The sequence below is a fragment of the Calypte anna genome, unplaced genomic scaffold, assembly GCF_003957555.1.
Source record: "Calypte anna isolate BGI_N300 unplaced genomic scaffold, bCalAnn1_v1.p scaffold_148_arrow_ctg1, whole genome shotgun sequence".
Lineage (NCBI taxonomy): Eukaryota > Metazoa > Chordata > Aves > Apodiformes > Trochilidae > Calypte > Calypte anna.
In genome coordinates, this window is record NW_022045450.1 from 1,995 (window position 1) to 13,638 (window position 11,644).

Below are 11,644 nucleotides of genomic sequence, written 5' to 3' on the forward strand. Positions count from 1 at the left end.
CGGCGAGGCGCCGGCGTCCTCTGCGCATGCGCGGCGGCGGCTGAAGCCGGGCACCCGCCCTCGTTACGGAATCATGGCGGCGCCCTCTCGCTCCGTACGGAACGGCCGCGTCCGTCTCTTTCCGGCCCCGCCGCTGTTGGCGGGGCAGGCGGGCAGAGCGCGGAACGCCGGATCGGCGGCCGCTCCGCTCCGCCGCGCCGCGTCGCCTCCGGGGTGAGAAAAGGCGCGGGAGGGCCGGGGACGGCGGGGAAAAGGCGGGGACGGGGACGGGCGAAGCGGGCAGGGAGCGGGCACGTCTCGATGGCGAAATGGAGGCGGTTAAGCCGCGAGGAGCCGGTCCGTCCGCCGGGCTCGTCCTCGTTGGTGGCGGTCCTCCCCGCGCATGAGCAGAAGCAAGTACTGGCAAGCCGGAGGCGCATGCGCACATTGACGAGCATCCCGGCAAGTTTGGGCTTCTCTGGGCGCTACTGCGCATGTGCGAGAGCCGGGCTTGCCAGTACTTGCCCGGTGCGCATGCACCGACTCAGCGCCGCAGTGCGAGCTGCAGTACCAGCTTTTCAGCCACCGGGCGGCAGCACTCACGGAGAACTAAAAGGCGGGGACGGCGCCATTGCGGAAGCCACGGCGGCGCCCCGGCGCGGAGCCGCGCGTCCGCTTCTCCCGCCGCTCCGCCGCCGTTACGGAGCCGGTGGGCAGAACGCGGAACGCCCAGACGGCAGGGGGGCGCCGGCCCGCCTCCGGGGCGAGGAGAGGGGCGGAAAAGCGGCGCGGAGAGACGGGGGTGAGTAAGGGCGGTGCGGTGCCGTGGGCCTTTCCGCGCCGGTCCCTGAGCGGTGCCCCGGGGACCGGCAGGAGTTCCGAGGCTGTTTGGGGAGGAGGGGGGGGGAGAGCTGGGGCCGGGGAGAGCCACGGGGTGGAGGGGGACGTGGGGTGGGGTGGAGTGGGGCGGGGGGGCGGCTGCCGGGCGGGCTAGCAGCCCCGTCCTGTCTCCGGCTCCTGCTTCGCCGGTCCCACCGGGGCGAGAACTTGTGCGCGGGGCTTTTGGGGGGGGGAAAGGTGGAGGGAGGCGGCAGCCGTACCGGGCTGGGGAAGGGGAGTGGATTTTGCCGAGGGGTCAGATATTGGAGGCTTTTGGTACTTAAACAAAGTTTTACCAAGTTAATTCCTTGCTCTGTGGCAGGGTTCCAACGCGAGGGTTTGGGCCAGCACAAGTTTTCAGTTGTCACTTTTTTCCTTTTTATCTAGGGCCATTTTTGGTGAATTTTGGAGCCCCATTGTGAAACATCAGGGGAGAGGCCGAGGGGTCAGATATTGGAGGTAAGGGGTACAAAAACAAAGTTGTAGCCAGATTATTCCTTGCACTATCATCCTTCCCTGCACTTTCCTTCCCTTCACTATCATCCTCTTTGCACGGTCCTTCCCTGCACTATCATCCTTCCCTGCACTATCATCCTTCTTTGCACAATCCTTCCCTGCACTACCCTTCCCTGACCTACCCTTCCCTGCACTATCCCTCCCTGCACTATCCTTCCCTGCACTTTCCTGCACTATCCCTCCCTGCACTATCATCCTTCCCTGCACTATCATCCTTTCCTGCACTATCATCCTTCCCTGCACTATCATCCTTTCCTGCACTATCATCCCTCCCTGCACTATCATCCTTTCCTGCACTATCATCCTTTCCTGCACTATCATCCTTTCCAGCACTATCATCCTTCCCTGCACGATCCTTCCCTGCACGATCCTTCCCTGCACGATCCTTCCCTGCACTATCCTTCCCTGCACGATCCTTCCCTGCACTATCCTTCCCTGCAATTTCCTGCACTATCCTTCCCTCCACGATCCTTCCCTGCACTTTCCTGCACTTCCCTGCACTATCATCCTTCCCTGCACTATCATCCTTCCCTGCACTATCATCCTTCCCTGCACTATCATCCTTCCCTGCACGATCCTTCCCTGCACTACCCTTCCCTTCACTATCATCTTCTTTGCACGGTCCTTCCCTGCACTACCCTTCCCTACGCTATCCTTCCATGCACTATCGTTTCCTGCACTGTCCTGATCTTTCCTGCACTTCCCTGCACGACCCTTCCCTGCACGACCCTTCCCTGCACGACCCTTCCCTGCACGACCCTTCCCTGCACGATCATCATCCCTCCCTGCACTATCATCATCCCTCCCTGCACTATCATCATCCCTCCCTGCACTATCATCATCCTTCCCTGCACTATCATCATCCTTCCCTGCACTATCATCATCCTTCCCTGCACTATCATCATCCTTCCCTGCACTATCATCATCCTTCCCTGCACTATCATCATCCTTCCCTGCACTATCATCTTTCTTTGCACAATCCTTCCCTCACTACCCTTCCCTTCACTATCATCCTTCTTTGCACTATCCTTCCCTGCACTTTCCTGCACTTCCCTGCATGATCCTTCCCTTCACTACCCTTCCCTGCACTATCATCCTTCCCTGCACGATCCTTCCCTGCACTACACTTCCCTTCACTATCATCATTCTTTGCACTACCCTTCCCTGCACCATCCTTCCCTGCACTACCATCCTTCCCTGCACTACCATCCTTCCCTGCACTACCATCCTTCCCTGCACTACCATCCTTCCCTGCACTACCATCCTTCCCTGCACTACCCTTCCCTGCACTCTCCTGCACACTTCCTTGCACTTCCCTGCACTATCCTTCCCTGCACTACCCTTCCCTGCACTATCGTCCTTCCCTGCACTATCGTCCTTCCCTGCACTATCGTCCTTCCCTGCACTATCGTCCTTCCCTGCACTACCGTCCTTCCCTGCACTACCGTCCTTCCCTGCACTACCGTCCTTCCCTGCACTACCGTCCTTCCCTGCACTACCGTCCTTCCCTGCACTATCGTCCTTCCCTGCACTATCGTCCTTCCCTGCACTATCGTCCTTCCCTGCACTATCGTCCTTCCCTGCACTATCGTCCTTCCCTGCACTATCGTCCTTCCCTGCACTATCGTCCTTCCCTGCACTATCGTCCTTCCCTGCACTACCCTTCCCTGCACTACCCTTCCCTGCACTACCCTTCCCTGCACTACCCTTCCCTGCACTACCCTTCCCTGCACTTTCCTGCACTTCCTTCCACTTTCCTGCACTTCCTTCCACTTTCCTGCACTTCCTTCCACTTTCCTGCACTTCCTTCCACTTTCCTGCACCATCCTTCCCTGCACTACCATCCTTCCCTGCACTACCATCCTTCCCTGCACTACCATCCTTCCCTGCACTACCATCCTTCCCTGCACTACCATCCTTCCTGCACTATCATCCTTCCCTGCACTACCATCCTTCCCTGCACTACCATCCTTCCCTGCACTACCATCCTTCCCTGCACTACCATCCTTCCCTGCACTACCATCCTTCCCTGCACTACCCTTCCCTGCACTTTCCTGCACTTCCTTGCACTTTCCTGCACTATCCCTCCCTGCACTATCATCGTTTCCTGCACTATCATCCTTCCCTGCACTACCCTTCCCTGCACTTTCCTGCACTTCCTTCCACTTTCCTGCACTATCGTCCTTCCCTGCACTATCGTCCTTCCCTGCACTACCCTTCCCTGCACTACCCTTCCCTGCACTACCCTTCCCTGCACTACCCTTCCCTGCACTACCCTTCCCTGCACTATCATCCTCCCTGCACGATCCTTTCCTGCACTATCCTTCCCTGCACTTTCCTGCACTATCCTTCCCTGTACTTTTCTGCACTTCCCTGCACTTCCCTGCACTTTTTTCCTGCACTTTCCTGCACTATTGTAGCCAGATTATTCCTTGCCCTGTGGGTGCGTTCCACACGAGGATTAGGGCCAGCACAAGTTTCCAGTTGGTCACACTATGTTTTTTATTTAAGCCCTTTTCTCTGGAATTTTGGAGTCCTATTTAGATAGTTGGTGTGCCCTGGAGGGGTCGAACATCAGAGCTTTTTGTTACTGAAGCAAAATTGTAGCCAGATTGTTGGCTAGAGACTTAGCTGAAAGAAGCAGTGCCAGACAGAAACTTACCTTTTTCTCCTGTCCCAAACCAGGACGCTATTTAAAAACCAGAGATCATCTTCTGCTGAAGGAGGAGGTTTGCTCGAGACTGTAAAGAAGAATCCAGCCGTACGGCACGGGCGCAGGAAAGAAACTGTAGTATCTTTTCCCCCAAAACCCTCAGCCACAGCCTCTGCTCTGGCTGCGGCTGAGTTGTGCTGCATCAGGTGCTGCCTAGAAAAGCTTTATTTTGTCATCTGTGTCAGTGATGCCAATCGATGTACGTCTCTCTTTCCCACATGCCTGGTTCTGGTACCTTGGTGAAAAGGTATGAGCCAGACAGGTGAAGAATTGTGAGAAGGGGAGAAGAAACTGGGGAGGAGGCTAGATTTGGGGGGCGGGCGGCTGTGTGTTGGCCACGGAGGGGACTTGTGGGAGATTGCGCTTTGCCACTACAAGGCCTGGGTTTCACTAATGCTAAGTAAGCTTAGCCAAAGTTGCAAGGACTCGCGTCTGCACTGACCTTGACAGAATGTATCCACCTTGAGCTATCTGGAAAGCCCCGGAATGAAGAAAAACAGAGAAGAGCATTGTGATCACTGAAGCAAGATGTTCTGAGAATAGAACAAGAAAACTGCAAGAGGTAGAGAATGTTTAACATGTAACCAGTAGTGAACTAAGCTTTTGTAACCATTTATCAATGATGTAATCTCATAGTTTAGTGTAAAAGGTATAAATACGCTTGATGCTCTAAATAAAATCGGATTCTGACTGATCACATTGGTCGTGTGTCAGCTCCCTCTTGCGACAGGGACTGACTTTTAGGACTGTATCTGAGTCTTCTCGCAGTGATGCTGGGGTCTTTAGCCTGAGGGGTGGGGGTTTTTTTCGGGGAACGGGGGCAGGGCGTGGGGTTTGAGGTGGGTGGTATTGGAGCCGGGGCAAGATCCTGGCACTGAGGGGAGGGAAAGGTGAAGGTCATCTGTGTAGTAGGGTGGGTACCTGTCAGCTGCTGGACTCCAATAAAGACGAGCCGTGAACCCGGTTCCGGAGGTGCTTGCTTTATTTTTTGCAGACGTTCAGTTTTAAGGGGAGACGCCTGACTCGGGCAGCGACTGGGAGAGGGGCGTGGGGGGGCTGGAGCTGCACTTGGGTGGCGCCGGTGACTGCTGGGGGGGGGTTAAATGGGTCCTGCGGGGGCCAGGGGGTGACAGGGACGCTGCGGGGCGCTTTTATTTTGGGATTATTCTTGTTTTCCCCTTCCTTTTTTTGTTTTTACCCATTTTTTCGGCGCTGGCGGCGCCCCCCGGTGGCGAGAAGCCGGCACTGCAGCGGCGAGGCGCCGGCGTCTCTGCGCATGCGCGGCGGCGGCTGAAGCCGGGCACCCGCCCTCGTTACGGAATCATGGCGGCGCCCTCTCGCTCCGTACGGAACGGCCGCGTCCGTCTCTTCCCGGCCCCGCCGCTGCTGGCGGGGCGGGCGGGCAGAGCGCGGAACGCCGGATCGGCGGCCGCTCCGCCGCGCCGCGCCGCGTCGCCTCCGGGGCGAGGAAAAGGCGCGGGAGGGCCGGGGACGGCGGCGGAAAAGGCGGGGACGGGGACGGGCGAAGCGGGCAGGGAGCGGGCACGTCTCGATGGCGAAATGAAGGCGGTTAAGCCCGCGAGGAGCCGGTCCGTCCGCCGGGGCTCGTCTCGTTGGTGGCGGTCCTCCCGCGCATGAGCAGAAGCAAGTACTGGCAAGCCGGAGGCGCATGCGCACATTGACGAGCATCCCGGCAAGTTTGGGCTTCTCTGGGCGCTACTGCGCATGTGCGAGAGCCGGGCTTGCCAGTACTTGCCCGGTGCGCATGCACCGACTCAGCGCCGCAGTGCGAGCTGCAGTACCGCTTTTCAGCCACCGGGCGGCAGCACTCACGGAGAACTAAAAGGCGGGGACGGCGCCATTGCGGAAGCCACGGCGGCGCCCCGGCGCGGAGCCGCCGCGTCCGCTTCTCCCGCCGCCTCCGCCGCCGTTACCGGAGCCGGTGGGCAGAACGCGGAACGCCAGACGGGCAGGGGGGCGCCGCCCGCCTCCGGGGCGAGGAGAGGGGCGGAAGCGGCGCGGAGAGACGGGGGTGAGTAAGGGCGGTGCGGTGCCGTGCCTTTCCGCGCCGGTCCCGAGCGGTGCCCCGGGGCCGGCAGGGAGTTCCGAGGCTGTTTGGGGAGGAGGGGGGGGGAGAGCTGGGGCCGGGGGAGAGCCACGGGGTGGAGGGGGACGTGGGGTGGGGTGGAGTGGGGCGGGGGGGCGGCTGCCGGGCGGGCTAGCAGCCCCGTCCTGTCTCCGGCTCCTGCTCGCCGGTCCCACCGGGGCGAGGAACTTGTCGCGCGGGGCTTTTGGGGGGGGGGAAAGGGTGGGAGGGGGGCGGCAGCCGTACCGGGCTGGGGAAGGGGAGTGGATTTTGCCGAGGGGTCAGATATTGGAGGCTTTTGGTACTTAAACAAAGTTTTACCAAGTTAATTCCTTGCTCTGTGGGCAGGGTTCCACGCGAGGGTTTGGGCCAGCACAAGTTTTCAGTTGTCACTTTTTTCCTTTTTTATCTAGGGCCATTTATGGTGAATTTTGGAGCCCCATTGTGAAACATCAGGGGAGAGGCCGAGGGGTCAGATATTGGAGGTAAGGGGTACAAAAACAAAGTTGTAGCCAGATTATTCCTTGCACTATCATCCTTCCCTGCACTTTCCTTCCCTTCACTATCATCCTCTTTGCACGGTCCTTCCCTGCACTATCATCCTTCCCTGCACTATCATCCTTCCCTGCACTATCATCCTTCTTTGCACAATCCTTCCCTGCACTACCCTTCCCTGACCTACCCTTCCCTGCACTATCATCCTTCCCTGCACTATCCTTCCCTGCACTTTCCTGCACTATCCCTCCCTGCACTATCATCCTTCCCTGCACTATCATCCTTCCCTGCACTATCATCCTTCCCTGCACTATCATCCTTCCCTGCACTATCATCCTTCCCTGCACTATCATCCTTCCCTGCACTATCATCCTTCCCTGCACTATCCTTCCCTGCAATTTCCTGCACTATCCTTCCCTCCACGATCCTTCCCTGCACTTTCCTGCACTTCCCTGCACTATCATCCTTCCCTGCACTATCATCCTTCCCTGCACTATCATCCTTCCCTGCACTATCATCCTTCCCTGCACGATCCTTCCCTGCACTACCCTTCCCTTCACTATCATCCTCTTTGCACGGTCCTTCCCTGCACTACCCTTCCCTACGCTATCCTTCCATGCACTATCGTTTCCTGCACTGTCCTGATCTTTCCTGCACTTCCCTGCACGACCCTTCCCTGCACGACCCTTCCCTGCACGACCCTTCCCTGAACTATCATCCCTCCCTGCACTATCATCATCCCTCCCTGCACTATCATCATCCCTCCCTGCACTATCATCATCCCTCCCTGCACTACCATCCTTCCCTGCACTATCATCATCCTTCCCTGCACTATCATCATCCTTCCCTGCACTATCATCATCCTTCCCTGCACTATCATCTTTCTTTGCACAATCCTTCCCTCACTACCCTTCCCTTCACTATCATCCTTCTTTGCACTATCCTTCCCTGCACTTTCCTGCACTTCCCTGCATGATCCTTCCCTTCACTACCCTTTCCTGACCTACCCTTCCCTGCACTATCATCCTTCCCTGCACGATCCTTCCCTGCACTACACTTCCCTTCACTATCATCATTCTTTGCACTACCCTTCCCTGCACTACCCTTCCCTGCACTACCCTTCCCTGCACTACCATCCTTCCCTGCACTACCATCCTTCCCTGCACTACCATCCTTCCCTGCACTACCATCCTTCCCTGCACTACCATCCTTCCCTGCACTACCATCCTTCCCTGCACTACCCTTCCCTGCACTCTCCTGCACTTCCTTGCACTTTCCTGCACTATCCTTCCCTGCACTATCGTCCTTTCCTGCACTACCCTTCCCTGCACTACCCTTCCCTGCACTACCCTTCCCTGCACTACCCTTCCCTGCACTTTCCTGCACTTCCTTGCACTTTCCTGCACTATCCTTCCCTGCACGATCCTTCCCTGCACTGTCATCCTTCCCTGCACTACCCTTCCCTGCACTTTCCTGCACTTCCTTCCACTTTCCTGCACTTCCTTCCACTTTCCTGCACTTCCTTCCACTTTCCTGCACTTCCTTCCACTTTCCTGCACTTCCTTCCACTTTCCTGCACTTCCTTCCACTTTCCTGCACTTCCTTCCACTTTCCTGCACTTCCTTCCACTTTCCTGCACTACCATCCTTCCCTGCACTACCATCCTTCCCTGCACTACCATCCTTCCCTGCACTACCATCCTTCCCTGCACTACCATCCTTCCCTGCACTACCATCCTTCCCTGCACTACCATCCTTCCCTGCACTACCCTCCTTCCCTGCACTACCATCCTTCCCTGCACTTTCCTGCACTATCCCTCCCTGCACTATCATCGTTTCCTGCACTATCATCCTTCCCTGCACTATCATCCTTCCCTGCACTACCCTTCCCTGCACTTTCCTGCACTTCCTTCCACTTCCCTGCACTATCGTCCTTCCCTGCACTATCGTCCTTCCCTGCACTATCGTCCTTCCCTGCACTATCGTCCTTCCTGCACTATCGTCCTTCCCTGCACTATCGTCCTTCCCTGCACTACCCTTCCCTGCACGATCCTTTCCTGCACTATCCTTTCCTGCACTTTCCTGCACTATCCTTCCCTGTACTTTTCTGCACTTTCTGCACTTCCCTGCACTTTTTCCTGCACTTTCCTGCACTATTTGTAGCCAGATTATTCCTTGCCCTGTGGGTAGCGTTCCACACGAGGATTAGGGCCAGCACAAGTTTCCAGTGGTCACACTATGTTTTTTATTTAAGCCCTTTTCTCTGGAATTTTGGAGTCCTATTTAGATAGTTGGTGTGCCCTGGAGGGGTCGAACATCAGAGCTTTTTGTTACTGAAGCAAAATTGTAGCCAGATTGTTGGCTAGAGACTTAGCTGAAAGAAGCAGTGCCAGACAGAAACTTACCTTTTTCTCCTGTCCCAAACCAGGACGCTATTTAAAAACCAGAGATCATCTTCTGCTGAAGGAGGAGGTTTGCTCAAGACTGTAAAGAAGAATCCAGCCGTACGGCACGGGCGCAGGAAAGAAACTGTAGTATCTTTTCCCCCAAAACCCTCAGCCACAGCCTCTGCTCTGGCTGCGGCTGATTTGTGCTGCATCAGGTGCTGCCTAGAAAAGCTTTATTTTGTCATCTGTGTCAGTGATGCCAATCGATGTACGTCTCTCTTTCCCACATGCCTGGTTCTGGTACCTTGGTGAAAAGGTATGAGCCAGACAGGTGAAGAATTGTGAGAAGGGGAGAAGAAACTGGGGAGGAGGCTAGATTTGGGGGGCGGGCGGGCGGCTGTGTGTTGGCCACGGAGGGGACTTGTGGGAGATTGCGCTTTGCCACTACAAGGCCTGGGTTTCACTAATGCTAAGTAAGCTTAGCCAAAGTTGCAAGGACTCGCGTCTGCACTGACCTTGACAGAATGTATCCACCTTGAGCTATCTGGAAAGCCCCGGAATGAAGAAAAACAGAGAAGAGCATTGTGATCACTGAAGCAAGATGTTCTGAGAATAGAACAAGAAAACTGCAAGAGGTAGAGAATGTTTAACATGTAACCAGTAGTGAACTAAGCTTTTGTAACCATTTATCAATGATGTAATCTCATAGTTTAGTGTAAAAGGTATAAATACGCTTGATGCTCTAAATAAAATCGGATTCTGACTGATCACATTGGTCGTGTGTCAGCTCCCTCTTGCGACAGGGACTGACTTTTAGGACTGTATCTGAGTCTTCTCGCAGTGATGCTGGGGTCTTTAGCCTGAGGGGTGGGGTTTTTTTTCGGGGAACGGGGGCAGGGCGTGGGGTTTGAGGTGGGTGGTATTGGAGCCGGGGCAAGATCCTGGCACTGAGGGGAGGGAAAGGTGAAGGTCATCTGTGTAGTAGGGTGGGTACCTGTCAGCTGCTGGACTCCAATAAAGACGAGCCGTGAACCCGGTTCCGGAGGTGCTTGCTTTATTTTTTGCAGACGTTCAGTTTTAAGGGGAGACGCCTGACTCGGGCAGCGACTGGGAGAGGGGCGTGGGGGGGCTGGAGCTGCACTTGGGTGGCGCCGGTGACTGCTGGGGGGGGGTTAAATGGGTCCTGCGGGGGCCAGGGGGTGACGGGGACGCTGCGGGGCGCTTTTATTTTGGGATTATTCTTGTTTTCCCCTTCCTTTTTTTGTTTTTACCCATTTTTTCGGCGCTGGCGGCGCCCCCCGGTGGCGAGAAGCCGGCACTGCAGCGGCGAGGCGCCGGCGTCTCTGCGCATGCGCGGCGGCGGCTGAAGCCGAGCACCCCGCCCTCGTTACGGAATCATGGCGGCGCCCTCTCGCTCCGTACGGAACGGCCGCGTCCGTCTCTTCCCGGCCCCGCCGCTGCTGGCGGGGCGGGCGGGCAGAGCGCGGAACGCCGGATCGGCGGCCGCTCCGCCGCGCCGCGCCGCGTCGCCTCCGGGGCGAGGAAAAGGCGCGGGAGGGCCGGGGACGGCGGCGGAAAAGGCGGGGACGGGGACGGGCGAAGCGGGCAGGGAGCGGGCACGTCTCGATGGCGAAATGAAGGCGGTTTAAGCCCGCGAGGAGCCGGTCCGTCCGCCGGGGCTCGTCTCGTTGGTGGCGGTCCTCCCGCGCATGAGCAGAAGCAAGTACTGGCAAGCCGGAGGCGCATGCGCACATTGACGAGCATCCCGGCAAGTTGGGCTTCTCTGGGCGCTACTGCGCATGTGCGAGAGCCGGGCTTGCCAGTACTTGCCCGGTGCGCATGCGCCGACTCAGCGCCGCAGTGCGAGCTGCAGTACCGCTTTTCAGCCACCGGGCGGCAGCACTCACGGAGAACTAAAAGGCGGGGACGGCGCCATTGCGGAAGCCACGGCGGCGCCCCGGCGCGGAGCCGCCGCGTCCGCTTCTCCCGCCGCCTCCGCCGCCGTTACCGGAGCCGGTGGGCAGAACGCGGAACGCCAGACGGGCAGGGGGGCGCCGCCCGCCTCCGGGGCGAGGAGAGGGGCGGAAGCGGCGCGGAGAGACGGGGGTGAGTAAGGGCGGTGCGGGGCGGTGCCTTTCCGCGCCGGTCCCGAGCGGTGCCCCGGGGCCGGCGGGGAGTTCCGAGGCTGTTTGGAGAGGAGGGGGGGGGGAGCTGGGCCGGGGGAGAGCCACGGGGTGGAGGGGACGTGGGGTGGGGTGGAGTGGGGCGGGGGGGCGGCTGCCGGGCGGGCTAGCAGCCCCGTCCTGTCTCCGGCTCCTGCTCGCCGGTCCCACCGGGGCGAGGAACTTGTCGCGCGGGGCTTTTGGGGGGGGGGAAAGGGTGGGAGGGGGCGGCAGCCGTACCGGGCTGGGGAAGGGGAGTGATTTTGCCGAGGGGTCAGATATTGGAGGCTTTTGGTACTTAAACAAAGTTTTACCAAGTTAATTCCTTGCTCTGTGGGCAGGGTTCCACGCGAGGTTTGGGCCAGCACAAGTTTTCAGTTGTCACTTTTTCCTTTTTTATCTAGGGCCATTTTGGTGAATTTTTGGAG

At 58.0% G+C, this 11,644-nt stretch overlaps 2 long non-coding RNA genes across 2 annotated transcripts; both read left to right on the forward strand.

The window, feature by feature from the left end:
* The first annotated feature begins 760 nt into the window (after window positions 1–760).
* On the forward strand, window positions 761–4,510 carry LOC115600241. Its single transcript, XR_003988869.1, has 3 exons — window positions 761–781; window positions 1,246–1,317; window positions 4,060–4,510. It is a non-coding gene; the product is annotated as an uncharacterized LOC115600241 (long non-coding RNA).
* Window positions 4,511–5,966: 1,456 nt separating this feature from the next.
* Window positions 5,967–9,155, forward strand: LOC115600242. The gene is made up of 3 exons (XR_003988870.1): window positions 5,967–6,119; window positions 6,587–6,658; window positions 9,096–9,155. It is a non-coding gene; the product is annotated as an uncharacterized LOC115600242 (long non-coding RNA).
* Window positions 9,156–11,644: the final 2,489 nt, after the last annotated feature.